Consider the following 22,365-nt stretch of genomic DNA (forward strand, 5'->3'; position numbering starts at 1 on the left):
TATCAGATCTTAGAACCACGCAATGAAATAGTCTATCAGTGGTTCTGGTTTGCAACAATCACAAGTCCCCCTAATAAACTCAGGAGGGTATGTCATATTGACCCCAAATTCCCTACAGATTCATTTTCAAGTATGTCACTTCTATCTGAGTTTGACTTTCATTTATTCTGAGAAATGGCTTCCTTATCAGTAAAATATATGCATTAACATTTGCCACCAAACCAGCTCTCAGAAATGATTTGTGAGGTAGAGCGTATTCTCACTAAATTTCCTGAGCTTCCCTGCTTAAAAAAAGATTTTATTTAATTTTTTTTAACGTTTATTTATTTTTGAGACAGAGAGAGACAGAGCAAGAACAGGGGAGGGGCAGAGAGAGGGAAACACAGAATCTGAAGCAGGCTCCAGGCTCTGAGCCATCAGCCCAGAGCCCGATGTGGGGCTCGAACTCACAGACCGTGAGATAGTGACCTGAGTTGAAGTCGGACGCTTAACCGACTGAGCCACCCAGGCGCCCCCAAAAAAGATTTTAAAGCACACATGATGAGCTGTTCAATAGCTTTGTGACAGGCAAATAAGCTTCAATGATGAAGCTTCCCATTGGTCTCAGAAAATGATGCAGATATTTTGCATACATTATTTTACTTAATTATCACCACTCTGTGGAAAAAGTAACTATTATCGTAATTTCATAAATACAATTGAGACTCAGAGTCATCAAGTATCTTGTTCAAGGTCATGCGGATGGGAAATGACAGAGTCAGAATTCAAACCTGACTTCATTGATGCTACCTTATGTTTTTTACCTAAAAGAACAAACTTGGTTCCACTCAAAATGATGTTCCTTTGGGCTGTGTCACCTCCCCATATTCTTATCCTCAAATTTTAAGTCACCCACCTCTATTAGTAGGATATTTGAGGCTTCCAATTAGTTTGTTAGGTTATAAGCACAATCCCAAGCCTATCTCAGCACAATGACTTATCCATTTTACCAGGCAGTTTTCTTCTGTATCTGAGTACCTTGTCTCTCCTATTAGAGAAGAAGAGGTAGGTACAAAGACAGGCATCAACCCTAAACTTCAGTATGCACTGATTCTCAAACAAGCATGCCAGTAAGATGGAACAAATGGAAAAATATCCCCAACTGAGAGGCTAGCTCTGACTTGGAAGCAATATTAAGTACATCTTGTTCTGTGTTTTGAGGTTTCAAGGGACAGATGTTCATTCAAACCAGCTCCAAACAAAGGAGACATTTTTCAGAAGTTCCATGAGAAAGAATGAACAAAGCTGAAAAACTGTGGCTATAAAAGCACGAGAGCTAGGGCTGCTTTTTCTCTGCTTTTTCTCTCTCTTTCCCTTATAGCACGTCCTGCCTGGTAGCTGCATTCTCTTCTCTTTCTGAGGGTAAGCTGTTTCATCTTACACATGGTCAGTAATGGCTGCCTCACCATATCCCTATAAAACCTCTTGCCTTGAGTACATACCCCACAGGCAACTTCTCATTCATCTCTCGGTTCCATATTTCAGACAAAGAGTCTGATTTACCCAGCTCTTCTTTTCAAACCAGAACACATAATCCTATGTCACTGACTAGTTTATGGGTGGGTCACCTCTGGATTAGAGGCCCACACCTATTCCAGTTGGCTGCAGGGACAGAGGGTACAAGTCTCCTTGTCTACCACCCTCTCTTTCTGAAATTAGAGGCACAGATGGGCAGACATCATGAACTCTAATGCACATATGTTCAAGTTCAAGTCTCCCTTGTTATGAGAAGGTGTCCTTGCCATCTCTTCTCCAAAGCAATGGAGACAGACAAGATCCATTTTCAGTGAGGATGTTTATGAAAGAAATAGTGTCACTTCATAAAATAAATAGTAAAGTCATAGAAGCCAAAATATTAAAATTAAAATTAGAGAGTTAGGGAGGAAACAACTGGTATATGGCATCAATTTTCAATCTTGTTCTAGTAAAAGGAATGTCAGGCCATATCTGTAGAGTACCACTCAACTGAGCATTTGGAAGGCAATCTGGAATTTTTAGGTTGGTACAGGCTGCGACTTGATAAATGGGTCAAACTCCCATAGTTTGAATTTAGTCAGGAAAATTGCCTGCAGAAACTAGCTGCAATCCTACAATTTGGGGTTATTTTAGCAACTAAATTTGATGAACAATGTGTTCGTCTGTTAACATCTGGGGACTTGTTTAAAGAATCATAATTGCCTCCCAACACTTCAACCATTAATACTTTATCAATATGGCAGTGAAGTGAAGGGGACTTAAAATACATTATTATAACCCAAAATGTGCATGTCTCACATCCTTTTCAATATTCACTTTGCAATTCCATTACTGATTGTCTCTGACAGCAGGTATAGTACAACTTTATGGGCAGTCTTTTCATTTTATGAAGCTCTCCATCTGAAATATTAGAGAGTTGGGATTAGCGATTTCATAGACACAAGTTCCATCATTCATAAATCTTTTATCATAAAATGGAAAGCATTATCTTTAAACATCTTTTACAAATCTTTCATGGGAATAGAAGGTCATTTATGAACTATACACAAGGTGAATAAAAGAAGTATACTTTATGAAGTTTTTGGACCATTTAGTCTAGATTTTGCTTTTTTTTTTTTCATTCAAAAAAATTGTATCTTTGAATGTTTTGAGAGAGTGATGGGAAAATCAGCTTCAGTGAATTTTCTTTTTGTGGCCACTGATGTAGGTCACCAAGGTGATTGAAGTCTCCCAGCAGACTTTTAAATATTTGAAGCTGAAAATATTTAAGAGTGTACCAAATGAATAGTGCTTTAATTTTATTTATATTCTATTTTTGGTATGGTTGTGATTATAGCCTCACCAAGACGGGTGATCAGTAATGAATGTGTCCTGTTGGCAGATCCCTCCAGGGCTCTGATTCAATCTTTTGAGTTATGGGATGAGGACAAAATGAACTATTTTTCAAGCTTGTAAATATGTGACAAATGACAGTGCAAGAACTATTGATTCCAATCACAGTGATACAATGTTTCATAGTCAAGACTGACTCTGGCTTTACAAATTACTTGCAAGTTGAACAGTAAACCCATGCACAACACGCTTCAACCTGGATCAATCTTCAAGAATATTTGTGTCAGTATTCGCCTCCAATTTGAATAAATTCCCAAAGTGAAATGGACTTTTCTTTTTTTACATTAAAAGGTGCTGTTGGGTTTACCCTAATCTTCAAAAGGAAGAGGAAAGCAGAAGGAACTCTTGTAAAACCCCCAGTGACTCTATACACAGGTATCTGCTTGTATCTTTATTAAATAGTCATAATCAAATGTAATTGTGAAGTGCCACTCAAGAATAGGAATCTTACAACAGCTAAAAACTTGTAAGTATTGCCTAGTTCAGCACTCAAATCTTATTAAAACATATCTGGAGACAAAACAAATACACAAAACTCATTCAGTAGATTAGAATTTGATACCACAGTAGCCATTATGTTCCTGTTTGGGACAATTGGATCTGATTATTTTTGAAAAAGCCTCTCAACATGACAGATAATTACATATGAAGACAGACCCTCTTAAAATCCTCCTTACTTGGATCATGAGCACTCCTGTGTGTGAAGAAAACTTTTCCTAAAGAACCACTACACAAACCCAGTAGAATATAGTTTTGGGGGGCCAGAATTTTGCAGCGATTGTGAGAAGGCAGCATCTGTACTGACCCCAGCCCCACCCCCACCCCTACCCTGTCGTGGAGCACCATTTTAAACTTGCCCTCAGGTTGTCACGGTATATTTTATGCAGGACTGACCTTAGCGGAGACTCTGCATGCTGATGTATTATTGACCTTCTTCCCCACTGCTTACTCAAACAGGCCATCTGGGTACCAGGACGGTACAGGGAATATGTCCAACTTTCCAGACCAAGATAAAAATAAATAAAATGCGGGGGCGGGAGGTGGGGTAGAAGGAAGGCTCTTAGCTTGTACTATGGATTTGTTTATTCAGACATAATTGGCGTGGATCTGGCCAAGGCACAATTTCATTCTTTGTGTAATCCGCAGGCCTCCTGGCCCCTCCCCTCATTGTTCGTCTCCATTAAAGTGTGATGAGCCACTAGGCAAGAAAGGAGGGCAGGGAGGCTGCAAGGCCACCACCAGCCCCTCATTATAGAGTCACACTTCTGGGGAGGCTAGAATTAACCAGGGTGTGAAGATGGACACTGAGCAAAGACAGACCCAACCTCAGCCCAGTCCACCATGGTGAGGGCTGCTTCTTCCTCCCGTCCCTCTACTGTGCTAGGAGTGAGTGCTGCGGATCTGGAGCCTGGTGAGCCAGGTTGTCATTGCTAGGGGTTTATCTGGCCAGCAGCCCTCAGCTGTCCCCCAGTTGAATCACAAAGAGCCCAACCTTGCCAAGACAGGCCAGGCACATTTACAGCTTCCCTGGTGAATTTTTCCTAGGCTGGAATCCATTTTTAGCGGCTTCACTTGGTTGATCAATGGTTTCCTTTCAATGGTGATATTGACTTAGGAAAATAGCTCAGAATGTCAGATTCAGTTCATACTGAACTGATCTCCGGGACCCAAAGATAGTTGTGAGTTCTCCATAGCACAGAACACTACCAATGACAAGGGGGGGGGGGGGGAGGGTTCTGCTTAACCTCTTTTCTTCACCATCAAAAAGCTCTTTCTCTCCTTTTCTGGTGTTAAGTGCGATTTGTTTATAATTTAGATAAGGAGCATAAAGGTTTTTAAAAATATATAAATTTTAAATATTTTATTAAGAAAAAAACATAGTAATCTTTTGGACCTCAACCTTAACAATATCTTTCTGGATCTCTCTCCTTAGGCAAGGGAAACAAAAGCAAAAATAAACTATTGAGTCTGCATCAAAATAAAAGGAAAGTGAAGGAAATCATCAGCATAACAAAAAGGTGAGGTCCACAATAAAAAGGCAATCTACTGAATGGGAGAAGATATTTATAAATATGAAGAGCTCATACAACTCAACACCACAAAAACAAATAATCTGATTAAAAATAGGCAGAAGACCAGGACATACATTTTTCCAAAGACATGGACAACAGAAACATGAAAAGATTTTCAGCATCACTCATCATCAGGGAAATGCAAATCAAAATCACAATGATGCATTAATTCACACCATTCAGAATAGGTAGTATCAAAAAGACAAAGAAATGATAAACGTTGGTGAAGATGTGGAGAAAAGAGGACTCTTGCACACTGTTAGTGGGAATGTAAATTGGTACAGTTACTCTGGAAAATATTATGGAGCGTCTTCAAAAAATTAAAAATACAAGTACCATATAAGCCAATAATTCTATTCCTGGGTATTTACCTGAAGAAAACAAAAACACTAATTCAAAAAGATATATGAGCTCCTATATTTACTGCAACATTATTGGATATAGCCAAGATATGGAAGCAACCTAAGTGTCCATTGATAGATGAATGGATAAATAAGATGTGGTATATATATATATATATATATATATATATATATATATATATATATATATATATATATAAAATGGAACAGTAGTCAGCCATTAAAAAGAATGAGATCTTGCCGTTCACATCAACATGAATGGACCTAAAGGGTATTATGCTAAGTGAAGTAAGCCAGACACAGAAAGACAAATATCATATGATTTCACTTACATGTGAAATCTAAAAAACAAAACAAGCGAACAAAAAAACAACAACAAAAAAGAGAAACACACTCATAAATGTAGAGAAAAAACTGGTGGTTACCAAAGGTGAGGAGGGTGGGAGGATGGGTGAAATGGGTGGAGGAGATTAAGAGGTACAAACTTCCATTTATAAAATAAATAAGTCACAGCACAGAGAAAAGTACAACATAGAGAATGTAGTCAATAATATTGTAATACATTTAATTATCATCAGCATTTCATAATGTATGTAACTGTTGAATCACTACATTGTACACCCAATTTTTGGACTAAATATTCAGCACAGTTTTGTGTAGCATAGAAATGCAGATGTTAGCTAAGAACAAGTCCCCTCCTCCCTGAAGCCTTCTCGCCCAACTGCTCCCATCTAGTTCCTCTCCTCCCTTCATTCTTCCACTTTGTAGAGATTGTTATAATATCCTCCATAATATAATGTGTTGTTCATCCATGTCTACCCTTTCCAGAGTCTGAAAGGCTAGGACCACATTGTAATTATCTGTACCAACTCAGTACTGTACCTAGCACAGGAGATAAATTCAATAAATATTTGCCAAATGAATGACTAATTATAACTAGTTTCCACAGATTTTCCTCAATTTACAATGGGGTTACATAGCCCCATTGTCAGTTGAAAATATTGTAGGTCAAAAATGCACTTAATGCACCTAAATTACCAAACATCATAGTTTAGCCTTACCTATCTTAAACATGCTCAGAACACTTACATTAGCCTACAAGTGGGCAACAGCATCTAACACAAAGCCTATTTTATAATAAAATGTTAAATATCTTATGTAATTTAGTGAATACTGAAAGTGAAAAACAGAATGGTTATATGGCTACAGAATGGTTATAAGTGTGTTGGTTGGTTACCTTTGCAATTGCGTGGCTGACTAGGAGTTGTGGCTCACTGACACTGCCCAGAGTCATGAGAGTATTATTACTGCATAAAGGTAGCCCATGAAAAGGTCAAAACTTAAAATTTGAGGTACAGTTTCTACTGAACGTGTATTGCTTACCTGCTGTCGTAAAGTCGAAAATTTTTAAACTGAACCATCATAAGCTGGAAACTGTATTTAGAATTTAGAAATGTACCTGGCAATTTAGTTAATCATCTCAATTTGAGGTGGTGGGTATTTCTCTCATCCCCATTGTAAAGAGTGGGAGAGAGAGGTTAAATAGTAGCTAAAAACCTATGAGTCAGTTTGTACTTGGCTTGATTACAGAGCTTGAATTCTAGCTACCACACCACATGATAACAGATGAATGTTTATCCCTCCCATTGTATGCAAATGAGAAATTTATGCTTCCGTTTGGGGTTAAATAAAAACAGTTTTACACAATCACTGGGTATACTGGGTTGTGACAGTTATTCAGAGCCTTTGGGGAGACCTAACACAAATTGTAAAATGCATTGAGGCTCTGTTATATTTGTTGAAACTTTTTTGCATTGGCAAAATTCAAAATGTGTAAGCACAGACTTTGGATATGCATTAATTTTGTCTTCAGAAAAGTGCATCAATCTGTGGTATCCAAACCCACAAAGATAGTAATAATGTTGTTTTACCATCCAGGCTCTGCAATAGACAAAACTCTTCCTAGCAGCTTCTCTTATTAGCCATGTGCCTTTGAACAGCCAATACAATTTCTCTGACCCTCACTTTCCTCCTCTGTAAAGTGGAAATATTAATAGTGCCTTCCTCAGAGGGTTGTTGCAAGGAATAAGTGAGATAACACTTAGGAAAAACTTAGCACATTAACTGGTACATGTTTAGGAGCTCAATCAAAGATGGGCATCTACATGACATCAAAATACCTAAGTATCATTGAATACCTATTCAAAGTAAATAAAAATTAGCAGGGATAATATAGAGAACACACAAAACATAAAAGAGAAAAAAAATCTGTTCAATAGCACTAAACTGTACATTTAAAAATAACTAGAATGGTAACTTTTATGTTATGTATTTTTTGCCATAATAATAAAAAAAATCTCTCCATTATCCTCAGTGTATATCATAATGAGAAAACAAAAAATAAAAGAAAACAAACCTTCTATCACTGTAGAAATTTCTAAACTATCTAGAACAATATATACTATTTATTTTCATGAATGTTAAAATTTAATAGTGAAAATTTTTCATTAGAATATTTTTGTGTGTCAAATAATGATAATATCTAAACAAATTTTTATTGATGTTTCTAGGACTTTTTCATATCTTCTTTATATTCTCAAGAATTAAGTAGGCTCCCACTAAAATTTTTATATATTCTAATATTTAGGATGTTAATTTTTTCAAAGCACATTTTAAAATCACATTTTCTTTGCAACCCTTCTAAATTGATATTTCCCACAATCTGTAACAAACCACAAATCTGAATCTGAGGCGGTGCCTTGCTGAGGGTTTGTTGGTACCTGTCTAAGAAAGATGGGCTTTCTTGGGCTCAGAAAAAGAAGAGCGGAGCTATAGAGTAAGAGCGTAGCACAGGCAAAAAGCTGGCTGGTTCCAGCCTATGGCTATGGAGTCCCTATTTCATGTGCCCTTCCTGCTTCCCCTCTAACACAGTGAATTGCCACAAAGAGTAGCATTTGCCATCCTGATATTTCTGAGGCCTGTCCTTAAGCCTGACATCAGGCCATGTGGGGGATGTTAGAAAGTTCAAGAGAACTTTCAGTTCCTCAGAGGTTAAGGCCAAGAGGTTGAGCATGGATAGTTACAGTAAGAAGGGTGGAGGGTAGCCTCCAGGCATGTTGTCTAAGAAAACAGACAGAAAGTATAAGACAGAAAATATAGACTCAGGGTGCCCTCATGACAAGCACTTAGCAATGTCAGTGGCCTTCTTTGGCAGTGTGGCCTATGGGACCAATGGCACCTCTACTTACCCTCTGCCTTCTCTTTTCTTTGCTTTTCAAACATGATGTAGACCTGAATGATAGTGACTGTTCCACTTCCAATGGGCATTATCTTCAGGAAGTTTGTGATCAGCATGGTGTGAAAGAGTGATGTTGCCACCCATGGTTGGTCAGCCACAAGGAAATTTGACTCAAGGCCATTGAGTGCCTCATAAAAGAGAAAGAGAATGTGTGTGTCCAGGGGTTGGGGTGGAGGTTGGTCATTACCACCCAGATATGTGGTATCTCCAAACCTGGCTGGTGAGCAGAACTTCCTGGGGAACCCTATACATCCAAAGCCAATATATCAGATTCTCAAGAGATATAGCTCAGAAACCTGTGATTTGAAAAATAACAAAAAACAAAAAACAAGTTCTGATGATGAGCCAGTTTAACAACAACTGGAATGGTATCTACATCCAATTCAACAGATTCATCATAATACGAGTGAATGTGCTCAAAGGAATGATAGGATTCCTGATGGTACTTCCTAAACATATCCATTTATTTACCAGTATTATGGGACACATTTTTATTGAGGACCTATGTGCCAGCAATGGCAGTAATGAAAATAAACATAGCCTTTACTCAGACTACTTATCGTAGACTAAAAGAGACACCATGTATTCTAGGGCTCTTGATTTTGTTCTTCTGTGTGAGAACATGGAGACAGTATACCCATCCTTTTCTTGAATAAAGTCAAACCAACTGCTTAGCAAAATGTAAATCAAATGGCTTATACCAACTGTATGACAAATACTAAGTCATACATTTGCTAAGTAATATGGGACATTCAAATATTAAATTAAAATACTATGTATGATTTAATGGCAATAACCATAATTTGTTAAACACCTACTCTGTGCCAGGCATGGTTAGACATCTTCACATTTAATCTCCAAAATAACGTGGGGCCTGCCTGCCTCCAAAGCTCTTTGCAGTGCTGCTGTTCCCCCTTCACAACCATGTGAGTTGTCTTACATATCCCTGCTGACTGCAGATCTGTCACTCAGTTGCCTTGCAATCTTGGCCAATTTACCTAATTTTTTCTGAACCAGTTTTCTCACCTAGAAAACAGGGGAATATACAACTTACTTTGCAGAGTTACTGCAAAGTAAAGTGAAATACTGTTTCTAAGGTATCAAAACAGCTGCTTGATGCATAGCAGGTGCCCAGTCAGTGCTAATTCTTTCAGGTCCCTAACTATTCTCTCCTGTCAGCTGGCACCCATCTTGTGAGATGCATTCACACTAAACAGGAATTGGAACTGAAATTCTCAGAGTTTCCCAAAGGTTATATATATCCGCCACAGGTGACACATTTATGTAAAGGAGACATGCCACAGATGTAAAGTTCTGGCATCACACAGCATGTGAAAAACACCAAATACATGGCCACAGGCATTAGGTGTTGGGAAGTTTGGGGAGGAACAACGACACTGTGGACTTGGTAGCGTCAAAAGTTCAGAGTAATAGCGAGATTTGATGACAGGGGTTTCAGACACATTTTAAAAAGGGAGAAAGTAGGCAGGTTCTCTTACATCAACCACCTAAGAGTTGTGCTGTGCTGTAAAAAGCAACGACTCTCCTTTTCCTCTCTGCCATCTGCTTGGAAGCTGCAAAGTAGCAAACATACGTGAATGCATCGCCATCCATGTTGGCCAGGCATGTCCAAATTGGCAATGTCTGCTGAGAGCTCTATATTGCCTGGAACATGGCATCCAGCCTGATGGTCAGGTGCCAAGTGACAAAACCACTGGGGGAGGAGAAGACCCTTTCAACAACTCCTCCAATGAGAAGAAGTCCTGGCAAGCATGTGCCCAGGGAAGTGTTTGTTGATCTGGAACCCACAGTCATTAATAAGTCTACACTGTCACCTACCACCAGCTCTTCCACCCTGAACAGCTCATCACAGGCAAGGAAGATGCTGCCAATAACTATGCCTAAGGGCACTTCACCATTGGCAAGGAGATCACTGACCTTGTTTTAGACCAAATTTAGAAACTTGCTGATCAGCACACAAGTCTTCAGGGCTACCTGTTTTTTCCATAGTTTTGGAGAGGAACTGGTACTAGGTTCACCTCCCTGCTAATCGAACATCTCTCTGTCGATTATGACAAGAAGTCCAAGCTGGAGTTCTCCATTTACCCAGCCCCCCTTGTTTCCATAGCTGTTAAGCTCTACAACTCCATCCTCACTCCCCACACTACCCTGGAGCACTCTGATTGTGCCTTCCTTGTAGACAACGAGGCCATCCATGACATCTGCCATAGAAACCTCAATATTGAACTCCCAACCTACACTAATCTGAATAGGTTGATAGGTCGAATTGTGTCCTCCATCTCTTCTTCCCTCAGAGTTGATGGAGCCCTAAATGTTGACCTGCCAGAAATCCAGATAAAGCTGGTGCCCTACCCTGCATCTACTTCTCTCTAGCCACATATGCCCCTGTCATTTCTGCTGAGAAAGCCTACCATGAACAGCTTCCAATTGCAGAGATCACAAATGCATGCTTTGAGCCAGCCAATCAGATGGTAAAATGTGACCCTTGTCATGGTAAATCCATGGCTTGCTGCCTACTGTACTATGGCAAGGTAGTTTCCAAAGATGTCATGCTGCCATTGCCACCACCAAGGGCAAGTGTGCCATCCACTTTGTGGACTGGTGCCCCATTCACTTAAAAGTTGGCATTAATTACCAGCTTTCCACTGTGGTACCTTGTGGGAACCTGGCCAAAGTATAGTGAGTGAGCTGTGTGCATACTGAGCAAAACCACATCCATTGCTGAGGCCTGGGCTCACTTGGAACACAAGTTTGACCTGATATATGCCAAGCGTGCCTTTTTTCACTGGTATGTGGGTGAGCTAATAGAGGAAGGAGAGTCTTCTAAGGCAAGGAGGAAATGGCTGCACTTGAGAAGGATTATGAGGGGGTTGGTGTGGATTCTGTTGAAGGAGAGAGTGAAGAAGAAGGAGAAGAATCCTAAAGTTAAAAATGTCACAAAGGTACTGCTTTTATAAGGAAGCTTATTCTGTTTTAAACATTGAAAAGCTGTGGTCTGATCAGTTAATTTGTACGCAGAAGTATATATTCTCACATACAATTACTGACCTATGCTTTAAAACATGATACTTTGTTACAGACTCAAGCTGTCCATTTCTCTTATGGGTTTGAATAAAGTATTCCCTATCTTAAAAAAATAAAAATAAATAGCAAATAAAAAGAAAAGCATGTGATTCAAGATAGACATGGAGGTGAAAAAGCCCAGGTGTGCTCAGAGGTCAATGAGATGCCAGGATGCGGGGGTATAGGATTTGTACAGAGGTTTAAGACAAGCATAGGACTTAAAAGTTCAGACGGGCCAAATTATCAGTGATCTAGAATGCTGGTATAAGGAGACAGGTGATAAGGAGCCATGGTTTCTTGAGCAGTCAAATAACAGGGTGAAAGCTATGTGCTGGGGAATATTTGTCTGGAAGTTATATACCTGATGGAATGGGTGGGGCAAAGTAGAGGTCAATTGCAGGTAGTGGATGTGCCCATATTTAAAGGATTCTCAGCTGGACTCCTTCAACACTGACTTTATGATTTACTTTAAGTCACCATTTTGGGGTCTGCCTCCATTTATTCCCTATCCTTCATCCAAGCCGAGTATGGCCAAGGCCTTTGTCCTTCAGACTCAAAGTTTTATGATCATCTTCTACTCTTTCCTATCCCGTAGTACCCATATCCATCTAATTGCCATTCACATTGACAACCTCATTCATTCATTTCATTTTAATAGTGTGCTTGGCATCATACCATAAACATATGTCATCTGTGTGCTGGCATCTCCATCCATGATGCCAATCCCTTCTTCTAGACTTGTGTCATTTATCATCTGGTTGACTTGTGCCTCTTCTATTTGGGAATCTATTTATCAAATATCACTAGCATTCCAGCTAATGAACAAAGCACACAGAAATAGACTATTAGTGCCAGATAGAGCCTTAAAAGTCATCTAGTCCAACACTTACAATTTATTAAAGAGGAAACTGAGGCTCTGAAAGGTAAAGTCACTCTAGACAGTAGACGAACATTTTAAATCCAGGTCTGCTGATCTCTGCAGCTGTTCTTAACATTTGTTATATTATCGCCATAAGTGATTACGGTATATGACAATTCCACCAGCCAATAAAGCACAAAACCAAGACCTGCAGAGCTAGAAATAGAGTCTAAACTTGCTGCTTAATAAAAATAAGAAATCCTCATTTACATTTACAAGAAGGTAAAATACTCATCAGCCTCCTTCCATTAGAGCCAACAGCCACAATCCAAAGAATCTCACAAAAAGACTAATAATCAGGGAGTAGGAAACTATCACCCATGGGCCAAACCAGCCAACTGCCTGCTTTCATAAACCATGTCACAGTGGGTGTGGCTTGGATCACAGCCACACCCATTCATTTACATATTGCCTATGGCTGGTTTTGAGCTAAGATGACAGAGTTGAAGAGTTGTGACAGAGACTGTATGACCTACAAAACAGAAAATACTTACTTCTTTTTTCTTTTACAAGTTTTCTGAACCCTGGATTAGAACATTTTAGTTTTATGCAAAGCAAAAATGAATTCCATATTTGGGTGAGGGTTTTCTGGGAAAGCTATCCAAGGTGGTAGCTGGCTGGCCTAGAGTTTAGCACCACAACTCATTGTAATTCTTAATTCCTACCTCTTTGGGTCCTAAGTTTTGAGCTCCTTTGATACCAATTCAGCCCAAGTCTTTTTCTACCTGCTCAGGCAGAAGCCCATAGATATAATTCCACCTGTCAGCAATCCCTCATAACCTAGTAGTCTCCCAACAGGCCTCCCTGCCTTCAGTCAAAACGTCCAAGCTGCATTCCCCATAGCTCCCAGTGCTCCTCACTGTAAGCTAACTACAGGGCACATGCCGAGCCAGGCCTCCCTTCCCATGTAAATTGTTCCAGTGGCCTCCACTGCCTAGGGTAAGGCTGCTTCACCCCAGCTGCACATCAGAGTCTTGGGATGGTTTTTATAAGTATAGATGTCCTGGTATCACCTCAAAAGTACTAAATCTGAAAAGTACATACTCTTTTGAAGCCCTTAAGAGAGGGCTTCCCTGCCTGTCCTATCTGAAGGAGAATGCTCCCATTGGTCTCTGTCCTATTCAATCCTATTACCTTGTTTTATTTTTTTAGTAGCATTTATCAGGGTCTGACAGATTAGAGCTGCTTGCTTCTTTACTGTCTGTCTTTTCATCAAATAATATGAGCTTCCTGAGTGTAGACTGTGTCCCAAGTACCAAGAACAGTGTCTGACCTACAATAAGGATCCAAAGATATCTGTGAAATTTTTTGGGGTAGTCTTCCTTCATCTGTCCTTGGCTAACCTGTCCCCACATCCAGGTTCCTCTAAACCACCCACTTAGAGTGGTCCCGGTGCACAACGCTGCCTCAGTACTGTCATGCGCTGAGTTGCCTGGAGTGTTCCTTCCCCTCCACATTTGCCTGCTGAGTACATGACTGCTCTTCCACAAGCCACTGCAAAGTTGCCTCTCTGTTCCCTGACTCTGGTAAGCAGAGGTGAGCTTACACCTTTCAGCTTCATTACACATCTTCCCACTGTTAGGATTATTTAACACATAAAGACCTCCTACCACTTAACTGGAGGCTCCCTAAGGGCATTCATTTTTTATTCCCAGAACCTAATACTTTACTCAGCAATACCAAACCTTAAATAAATGTTTTTTGAATAAACTAATAGATGGGTGGGAAAAGAAGGAAAGGAAGCAAGGGAGGAAAGGGAGAAGGAGACAAGGAGAGGAAAAAAGGGAGAGAGGGAGGAGAAAAAGAGAGAGAAGAGAAGATGAAAAACCACCTTGTGTTCACGGTGGTTTGTTGCTAAACCAGCAGATGCTGTAATGTAAAGTTGAGTGGTCAGCCCCAGACACATGATCTATTCAGTGATTTCTTTTGAAGACTCTACTGTTTGCTACTGCAACGTTTTCTTGAAGATGCTGCTACAAGGAAGAAAGGATGGGCCTTCCCAACCAGACTTGGGGGACGTTTTAAAAGCCTTTATTTGGGCACCTCCAGTCACAGACTTGGTAGTGTGGTGGAGGAGAGCAGCAGAGAAAACAGTTAGTGGGGACTGAACAGCCTCAAAATTACCTGGTTTCAAATGTGTTTATGCATCTCCTGCTCCTTTCCAACACATTTTCAAGGCCATCTGTGGCACTGAATGTTTTAAAGTAAAGGTTTTATGACACCCTTAAAGTATACCTATGTGAGAGGCTAATACAGGAATATTTTTCTAAGGTGGGGAAGCAATCAAAATTGTTTTTCTCTATAATGAAACATGGCCTTCTCTAGTAAATAGTAATTTTCACTTGGGTTAGGGATGCATAGAAGAGGAGAGAGAGACAGCAGTTGAGGAATTTGCATGTACTTCGAAAGGGCATTTCGCATATGGCTATTTGTGATGATGTGCCTTTAAAAGTATAGCCCTATTATGGATGCATTTCATTAGTTAAAAGGGTGACATTTCTTCGTATTAATAAAATAGAGTTAAGTTCTAATGAGATGAACCTGACGTAAATATCCAATTTTAACTGATAGAGTTTTTACATTTTTCATTGATGATAAAAAACGGCTTCCTGATTAAATGAGAAATTCTAGCAGCTTCTTAGAAGAATAGTTAGGAGGAAAAAGAACATAAAATAAAGATGTATTGCAGAGGACATCAAAGCTATGCAAGATTTCACATTTTTCTTAAATGCACATGACAGGGCACCAGTGGAAAGCGCTGTGTGAAATGATGTACAACGAGTGAAACTAAAGCTCAGATAAGTTAATTGAACTTGCCCCCAGTCACTCTGCAAATCTGCGGCAGGAATGGGATTTGAACCCAGAGCCACTGAGTTATGATGCCGTTTCTAACCTCGGGAGCACACACATTTATAGAGACATCAGGAACATCATTGCAAAGCTTAACACCAAAAAAAAAAAAAAAAAAAAAAAAAAAAAGAAAAGAAAAGAAAAAAAAGAAAAAGAAAAAAAAAAGAAAGAGAAAAAGAAAAAGAAAAAGAAAAGAAAAAAGAAACCCAAAACACAAAAAAGAACAAAAACCAAAAAACCAAACCCTGGCTGCCAAAGCTGATTTCTGTTGTTAATTCTATTGGGCTAGATCCCACGGCACTATGGTCATCTGCTAGGTTGTACCACTGACTGGTCATTCTCCTTTCAAAATGTGCAGTAAGACTGCAGTCATCTATTTTTAGAGTTTATTGTTTCTTTTAAAGCTATTTATGTCTTTGTAATTTAAAGGGGGAAAAGCTTGCTGAATCATGTACAGTTAAATTTTTCTAATCGAGGCCTCATTAAATCCAGGATTTGTGCTAATTCCATCCAAACTGAGCTGAATTGTGTGCTATTTTTGTAGAAAAGATGAATAAGCAAATTGACAGCATATTTAACCTACTTAAATTAATTATGTGTTTTTAGGTATGTTGGCAGGGAATGATTTGGAGTGAATATGCTAAATGATAGTAACAACTGCCAATATGCCACATGTCTGTGGCCAGACCAAGAGTCAAGAGATAATGTGACATATTATTGACTTTGATCTCAACGACAAACTTATGAAATGGTCCTACTTTACAGATAAGGAAACTGATAAAGATGTTATTTCATGTGTCCAAGGTATCACAGTAGGGGAGAATCAGCATTTAAACCCAGGTCTGGCTGGCATCAAAGCCTGTGTTCTCACCTTCATGCTCTATTACGATAATTCCTGGTCATCTGGGAGTCCCAGGCTTCATAAGGATATGATGAAAGGTGAGAAGCAAAACATGTTCCAAATGTTACATATGATCTCAAAGAGGCTTTGGCTCAAGAATGCCTATCTTACAGCCTATTTTTAAATCTCTTCTGTTCATAAAAGTGTGGCATCTATTCTAAACCATTTTGCTAGCAGAGTGTTTTTTGGATAACTGTATCAGAAAGCAAGGCAACCTTTTTATTTGCAAATAGATTAATTCTGGCTTCTCATCAGTTCCTCCTTAGTTGATGTTAGTGAAATTTTGTTGTATAAAGATGGAGTTATCTTAACACTAATTGATAAATTATACAATCATTTTATTTGGGGCAGTATCCTGGTTGTTCCATAAATTGGTCCAGTGCAAAGCTGGCAATAAGCCTGGCAGTAGGTGCCAGCACTGTGTTAGAGTCCAGACAGCTGCTAAAGGCAGTGCCGCTCAGAGCTATGTTGGAGCCTGAAGTGGAAGGAAAAATAAGCAATAGTGGTCATGTCTTAAGATTTCAATATTTTCTTCATCATGGATTTTTTGCTTTAAATTTATTTTTAAAATAATGCATTAAGATATTACTTATCTTAGGGCACCTGGGTGGCTCAGTCGGTTAAGCATCCTGCTCTTAGTTTTGGCTCAGATCATGATCTTATGGTTCATGAGTTCAAGCCCCAAGTCAGGCTCTGTGCTGGCAGTGCAGAATCTGCTTAGGATTCTGTCTCCCCTCTCTCTGCCCCTCCCCTGCTCATACTGTCTCTGTCTTTCTCAAAACAAACAAACAAACAAACAAACTTAAAAAAAAGATATTACTTATCTTAAAAAAGGATATTACTTATCTTGATCACTTCTGAGTTTTGATCACCCCATTAAATGCTGCATCTGAGACCAGTACCTCATTTGCCTCACCTTGCTCCCAGTCCTGGATGGTCTGGATGTGACCAACAGAGTGTTCTTAAAAATGGAACATTTCCCATGAAAATCAGTATTTCTAGCATCCCTTGTAAAAATTGGAAAAAATAGCAACATTGGACTTGCCTTTTCATATGGCAAAAGGTGGCTTTATCCGAGTGGCAGCTGCCTCGACTGGAGAGTAACTGCTGATTTCTCAGCATCCCCCACCACTTCCTGACCGGTTCAGTTACTGCCTAACCCCTGTAGGAGTTGAGTTGAGCATTCTGGGGCTAGACCAAATGTACAAATATTATTCTCTAACATTCAGGAAACATGTTTTGCCATAGCCTATAATATTCCTTCAGGATTACCAATGTGCCACTCTTGACATTAAATCACAAGTTAAGATCACTGTCAGCAAAACCCTGAAAATAACTCCATGGACCAGCACTGAGGATCATAGATCACAACGCTGAGGGTGCACTTCATGTGTTTCCTATGCAGAGCCCACTACTTTTTGCATATCAAGGACTGAAGTCCTTTCTATCATCACTAATATTTTTTGAGCACTTAACAATGTGCCTAACTCTATGCTGAAAGCTTTACATATATGATCTCATTTAGGCATCAAAAAACCACATGAGATATTCATATCCCCATTTTACAGATGTGGAAACTGAGTTACTAAAAGGTTGAGAAAATTGGCCAAGAATACATAGCTGGTACATGGAAGAACTTGCATTCACACCCAGAGGAATGACACCAAAATCCTACCCTCTTTACCACTACACACACTCATTCTGTGGCCTTCTGTTGTCTTTAATAACAGACATTCCACTTGTTAAATTTGCTAATTGCTCTTTGCTATCAATGGCACTAATATTTCACAAACACACGGAATTTGAACCAAGTGTACACAACAGCTGCCTATTGTATTAAATTAACTTTAAGAGCCTATCTTCCTTGTTTTTGTGTCTTTTTTTCACACCAGATTAATTTTTCAAAGGTTAATCACATGACACTTATTTTAATTATGCTTCTCCAGTCATGACAAATGACAGCATTTGACTTCTCGTTGCCTTCCTTTGTATTGTGTGACCAATGAGATTATTAATAAATGCCTTTTTATTATGTAGTCATGCTGTAGGTGCCCACAGGGCACGGGCCAGCCTCATGTATTTTATTCTGGGTGCAGTGTCAGCAGGGCCTTGCGGATTTGCTAATGAGCTAAATCCGGTTAGTGCCACATGCCCTGGACTGCCAGGCATCTTTTAAATACATCACTGCTCTCAGAGACTCAGCTGGGTTCAGTTTGAGAGAGATTAACTTCTCATTCCAATTAGCAGAGATCATATTGTTAGAGGGAGAGCTCCTTATGTAGCCCCAAACCCAGAGCCCTCTTACTGATGAACCAATGGCTGGTCAACAACAAACCCAGATTTAGAGAAGGATGGCCTCAAGAAAGGATTTTGATGTTGTTGTTATTGTTGTTGTTGTTGTTGTTGTTGTTACTATTATTTAATTACTTGTTTTGTGTATGCCTTAGAGGTCACCAGGGAGAGGCTTTTTCTTTTCAATGTGGAAAACATATTGACTGCTATCCAGCACGATGGAAAATTAAAAGGCAAGGGACTGGGGAATTTAAAATAAATGTAAAATTGAGTATTTATAATCCTTGACCACATTCCTCTACCTCAAAATACTGGGTATAAATGTTATTCTAAATTCCATGTTTTATTTTTTCAGATAATAATAATAGCTAACAGTTATTGAGCACATATAGAGTCAGACCTTTAGAACTGCTTTATGAGTATGAATTAATTTAATCATCATAATAACTCTTGGACAGAGATATAATTATCCTCCCTCTTTGTACTATTTCAGACAAAACATGTAAGATAATGTCTCTGCTCATCTTGTGTTTTTGTCCTTTCACTTATCTTGTTCTTGAGTTGAATTAACATTTTAAACTATGAATATTGTAGTCCATGATTTTGTCCAAAGGGCAAGTGGACAATTATTTTAAAGTGGAATGTTTTGGAGGATGGAAGCCAGGCCCAAATCAGGGCCTCTACAAGGATACTACAGATGTACAGAAAAAAATAGAGAAGTTCCACAGACATAGACAAGCAAGAAAAAAAAAGGTGCTTCTTCTCAAGTACAATTTCTGATGAGAAAAAGATGTGCAAAAAAATAGCCTGAAAATCAAGAAAAGAGTAGAAATGCACATCTTTCTTTCATTTAAGATTAAAAATGATTCAGAAAAACAAACTTGAAAATATGCTCAATAGTAAAGAAAAAATATCCTTTTTAAATTAAAATTATCTCACCATAGCTCTGTAGTAAAACAAGCACACTGCCCCATCTAAAGAGAACTCCAGAGGTATTCCTGAATAGAAATCAATGTGCACACCCTAACCACAAAGCCCATCTAAAAATCAATGAGGTTTTTTAAAAGAACTTGTTTTACAAGAGAATGTATTCTCTGCAAGCCATGAAAACCGAAGGAGTTATATTTGGGGGTCGAATAAATCTTTTTTTGAAAGTAATACCCCACACTTTAAGTATTATAATCTTTGTTTTAACAGAAGGCAAAGATAAGAAAGGATTCTAAATGTATAAATGCTCTCTGAAGCTGTAATTGTACACATATGCACACACACACACACACACACACATACACACACATAATGGCTTTAAAATGGCCTTCCTAACTAGAGGCAGCCACAGGCAAGACATGCTATGGGAAAGGGCTTGAATGGACATGTAAAGTGTTCATAAATGTGCTTTTTCAAGAGTGTAATTGCTTCCTTATCCTTATTGTCTGCCAGGGAATCAGAATGGCTGGTACTGGGGCATACAGCAGAGCAAAACAAAGGATCCACTTGAAAAATTATAAAAAATTTGATGGGTGTGTGTTTGCATATAGGCAAGGGGTGGAGCATAGTTGGAGGTAGGGGATACGCGCACCAAAACTAACCAAAAAAAATTCCCACAGATCTCAGAATCTCACTTTCGCTCTCTTATAACCCATAGTTAATTTTACCAAAGAAACCTATTAGTTCCCTGTATTTCTGAAATGGGACTTACTCATCATTTGGGTCCCAATGACGATTACTCATTATTTCTTTTTTCCTTATTAAAAGCAGCCTCAGAAGGATTTACCAAGTGAGGAATAAAAATGTCTCCTTTCTAAGGGTTGGCACTCCATCCACTGTCTGGCCCCACCTCTCTCTTGAACTGGGTGGTAGCTTCTCCTTCATGCTGCTCTGGACTACACAGGAGACTGATAACCACCTCTGGCCCTCTCCAAGCTGCCTTTGGCTCAGTGGCCTGTGGGCCTTTGGAGGGCCACAGCTGAATCTTGGTCATCCATGTGTTCCCTGAACAAAGGACACAGATGCTACAGGGTTAGTAATGCTTTGCTAAATAAAGATCTAACTCCTAAAAAATGTGTTTATTAAAACTGATAAAGAGGAAAGCAGAAACGTTTATGATAGCCATTAGTCTGCAAAACTTTATTTTTTTTTTTTATTTTTTTTTCAACGTTTATTTATTTCTGGGACAGAGAGAGACAGAGCATGAACGGGGGAGGGGCAGAGAGAGAGGGAGACACAGAATCAGAAACAGGCTCCAGGCTCTGAGCCATCAGCCCAGAGCCTGACGCGGGGCTCGAACTCCCGGACCGTGAGATCATGACCTGGATGAAGTCAGACGCTTAACCGACTGCGCCACCCAGGCGCCCCTGCAAAACTTTATTTTTTAAATCAGGGTAATTTTTTTCATCATTAATATGTTGCAAAACATCATTTTCCAACTAATTAATAAATATCTAAGGTATGAGTAATTTGCCTGAAGTAAGTGTTCAGGAAAAAACAACATACTAGTGCACAGGGAGGTATCTTTGATGCCTTAAAATTGAAGAGTACAGTGCAGTTGATGAAAACAGATGAGCTTATAGGCTTTCGGGCTGAGTCCTTGAGCAAGGAGATTCAGCCTGAAAACCTTAGTGGGGGTGATGACCGCACAGCGATTGGCCTTGCAGGACTAGAAACTTCAGGTTGGAGTCATCATGGGAATAACTGAACTTTGGGACTTAGGTTTGCCACCCTCAAACTTATGTAACACTGATTTCTATCAGAAATTTAATGTGTTAATCTATAATACAGTATCTCTTAAATGTTCAGTATGTGCCAGACATAGTATTACCAATTGGCCAAGACAAGGCCCGTATCCTTCACAGGGTTTGCAGTCCAGAGGGAGACGGTAGGGAAATCACTACCTTAGATTCTCAAGGTGTGGTTCCCAGATCAGTAGCATCAACATTGCCTGGGAGCCTGCTGGAAATGCATGGTTAGTCCCTACCTGAGTCATGCTAAATCAGAAACTCTGGGGTGGGCTAATTTGTAGTCTAATAAGCCCTCCAGGTGATTCTGATGTACTTTACAGTTTAGAACCAATGGCCTGAAGACCAATTACAGGCAGTGGTTTTTCAACTCTGGCTGCATATTAGAATTGCCTAATGCACACCTTCCCATACCAATTAAACGGAATCTCTATTCATTAGCACCATCTTCTTTAATCACCTTTTCCATGTACCTGGGTTTAATCATACCATTATAACTATGACCATGCCAGAGATGCTACTGACATTTACTATGTCCAACACTCTCCCTGAAATTTCTTCCATTATGTTTTTCTTAGATGCACTTTCTATTTTTAGCTCTCAGTTTAACTGAAGATCTAACTTCATAAGAATTATTTCAGATGTTCAAGAAGTTCCAAATGTCCCTAGACATCTTTCATTAGCAACTGCCTGATTTTCCCTTTTGAGTTTTATTTCTCTAGCTTGAAACTTTTTTCCCTGTTCAGATGAAATTCTGCTGACAGAATAGACAATAATCAGTAGTTGCAGTTTATGAGTAAAGATTCTAATATAGAAGTGCTGAATGGAAGATATTAATAAGGATTCAAAGGGTAATTACAATTTAAGTTTCCTTGTTTTTGGCTGGAATGATGCTATCAAGTCAGTGTGGTAAGCCTGGTTATCTTGTACTGATAAAATCTGATT

At 39.2% G+C, this 22,365-nt stretch overlaps 1 long non-coding RNA gene and 1 pseudogene across 1 annotated transcript; both read left to right on the top strand.

The window, feature by feature from the left end:
* Window positions 1–9,934: 9,934 nt before the first annotated feature.
* LOC101091944 lies at window positions 9,935–11,583 on the top strand (annotated as a pseudogene).
* Window positions 11,584–12,905: 1,322 nt separating this feature from the next.
* On the top strand, window positions 12,906–20,732 carry LOC123385935. Its single transcript, XR_006599225.1, has 3 exons — window positions 12,906–14,168; window positions 16,297–16,431; window positions 20,444–20,732. It is a non-coding gene; the product is annotated as an uncharacterized LOC123385935 (long non-coding RNA).
* The last annotated feature ends 1,633 nt before the right edge of the window (window positions 20,733–22,365 follow it).

This window comes from Felis catus, chromosome B3, assembly GCF_018350175.1.
Source record: "Felis catus isolate Fca126 chromosome B3, F.catus_Fca126_mat1.0, whole genome shotgun sequence".
Taxonomy (NCBI): Eukaryota; Metazoa; Chordata; class Mammalia; order Carnivora; family Felidae; genus Felis; species Felis catus.